This window comes from Mus pahari, chromosome 2 (genome assembly GCF_900095145.1).
Source record: "Mus pahari chromosome 2, PAHARI_EIJ_v1.1, whole genome shotgun sequence".
Classification (NCBI taxonomy): domain Eukaryota; kingdom Metazoa; phylum Chordata; class Mammalia; order Rodentia; family Muridae; genus Mus; species Mus pahari.
In genome coordinates this window covers 138,272,661-138,275,514 of record NC_034591.1, presented here as the reverse complement: position 1 = coordinate 138,275,514, position 2,854 = coordinate 138,272,661, and positions in this window count along the sequence as shown.

Genomic DNA, 2,854 nt, shown 5'->3' with positions numbered 1-2,854 from the left:
GTGTGTGTGTGTGTATGTATCACAAGTTGGCCTCAAATAAGATATGCAGCAAAGAGTACCTTTGAACCTTTGACTTTTCTATCTCCCAAATGGCCTTATAGGTTACAGGACCAGTATTTTATGTATCATATATGTGTGCATGTGTGTGTGTGTATGTATATGCACATAGTAGACATACATACATATATAATATCTGTATTTTACACATGTGCATATATGTATACATACACATACATACATGCATACATATACATACATACATACATACATACATACATACATACATGCTGGCATGCAGGCAAAATGCTCATACACAGAAAATAAAAATGATTTTTTTATTTAAGGACTGATTCTTTTTCTGTTAAGCTTTTCATGCCTTTCTCCCTTTTGAACTCTATCTGAGTCTTGAGAAGACCCTTTAGTTCACCAAGTATGTCTTTCTAACCCACCCTTATCACTGATTGCCACCTGAAACCACATGTAGTTGAGGAATTTGTGGATATCTCTCCTCCTCTTATCAGCCATGAAGTTCCAACTGGGAGACAATTTAGAGACTGGTGAGCCCAGTGGCACGGGGGACCAGGAGGGGGCGCTGCTGTCCTCTGATAAGGTTAAGATTCTTTCTGTGGCTCTGCCCAAGGCCAGACAGTCTAGTCTGGTTCAGGACCCAGATTTCAGGATTGGAGGTATAGTTTCAGGGGCAAGAGAGGATATGTGGGGCCCTAGGTTCTAGACCCAGTTGTGCAATAGGAACTTAAGCTAATTTCACCTTTGAAACTGTTCATGGAAGCCAAGGACTGTGGCTAACACCTGTAGTCTGTACTGGAAAGACTGAGCCTGGAGGCTCCCTTGAGCTCAGACATAAAGAACCAACCAAGGCAATATAATGAGACCCCATAACTTTTCGCTTTGATGTACATCGCCATTTAATGATACTATTTTGCTGTTTGTTTTGTTTTAAGACAAGATCTCACTATGGAGGCTTGGATGGCCTGAAACTTAGAGATTCTTCTCCTCGGGTTCCTATAAGTGCTGGGTATGTGTTACCACATGCCCAGAAATAAAAATTTGGTTGGTTGGTTTGATTTGGTTTGGTTTGGTTTTCAAGACAGGGTTTCTCTGTGTAACCCTGGCTGTCCTGGAACTCACTTTGTAGACCAGGCTGGCCTCGAACTCAGAAATCCGCCTGCCTCTGCCTCCCAGTTGCTGGGATTAAAGGCATGTTTCACCATGTCCAGCTAAAGTCCAAGAATTTAATCATCTATTATTTCGTTCCCATGAAAATATGCACCAGACCCCCCCCCAAAAAAAAAGAAAGAAAGAAAGAAGGAAAGAAAAGAAAATGTGCATGCACCCAGGCCCAGCCTAAGCTCATCCAGTTTTTTTTTGCTCCCCCTCCCCCACTCCCAGAGTGTTTGCTTTAACTAAATTAATTTATTTAGGCAAATCCTAAAAGAAAAAAGAAAAACTAAAACTTAGAATCAATCATACTTCTCTTACTCTATCCATGGCTGATTTAGCAGACACATGGTTGATTTAGAAGCCTTGGCACAGGCCTTTAATCCCAGCACTAGAGAGGCAGAGGCTGGCATAGCTCTGTGAGTTCGAGGCTAGCCTGGTCTACACAATGAGGTCCAGGAGAGACAAAAAAAACGAAAATAACAAGGAGAAAAGAGGAAATCCAGGTAGCTACGCAGGACATTGATTAATGATGGTTGCTGTATTTGAGGAGTTACTGTTATAATGATTACATTTAATTTTTAAAGATTTATTTATTTATTATATGTAAGTCCACTGTAACTGTCTTCAGACACCCCAGAAGAGGTCATCAGATCCCATTACAGATGGTTGTGAGCCACCATGTGGTTGCTGGGATTTGAACTCAGGACCTTCAGAAGAGCAGCCAGTGCTCTTATCTGCTGAGCCATCTCTCCAGCCCATGATTACATTTATTTACTTTGAGAAGTCAGGGAGAGGTGTATGCTACTGCCTACATGCAGAGGTCAGAGGGCAGGTCTGTGGCGCGTTTCCTCTCTTTCAAAGCATCTTGTGGACCCAAGAGACTGGACGCAAGTCAACAAGCTAGGCTTGTGGCAAGCCCTTCTACCCACTGAGACATCTTGTGGGTCAGTCTTGGGTTTTGATGTTGTTTTTGAGGCAGGGTCTCACCATGCAGCCCTGGTTAGCCTGAAATTCACTCTACAGAGCAGGCTGACCTTGAACTCACTGGCATTCTCTTACCTGCTTCTGTCTCCTTAGCGCTGGAACTACAGATGCTGTTATGAGGCCTGTCCAAAGACTAAGGTTTTTCTTCTTTTTTCTTCCTTCCTTTCTTTTTTTCTTTTCTGTTTTTCTCAGCTTAAAGCAACAAAAGCTATAAAATATTATACAAAATAAAAGAGACAATCAGGACTCGAGAGATGGCTCGGTGGTTAAGAGCACTGACTGCTCTTCCAGAGGTCCTGAATTCAGGTCCCAGCAACTACATGGTGGCTCACAACCATCTGTAATGGGATCCGATGCTGCCTTCTGGTATGTCTGAAGACAGCTACAGTGTACTCATATAAATAAAAATAAAAATGAGAGAGAGAGAGAGAGAGAGAGTAAATAAAAATAAAAATGAGAGAGAGAGAGAGAATCACTCTTTTACTCTGCTACTATCTCCCCCTAAACCCCAGCTATCCTTTTTAATGATACAGATGCAGATGGTTTATTAGGAAAATAAAAAAATAAAAATAAAAAAAAAACTGCATGTGCGCACGCCTTTAATCCCAGCACTTGGGAGGCAAAGGCAGGCAGATTTCTGAGTTTCAGGCCAACCTGGTCTACAGAGTGAGTTCCAGGACAGCCAGGG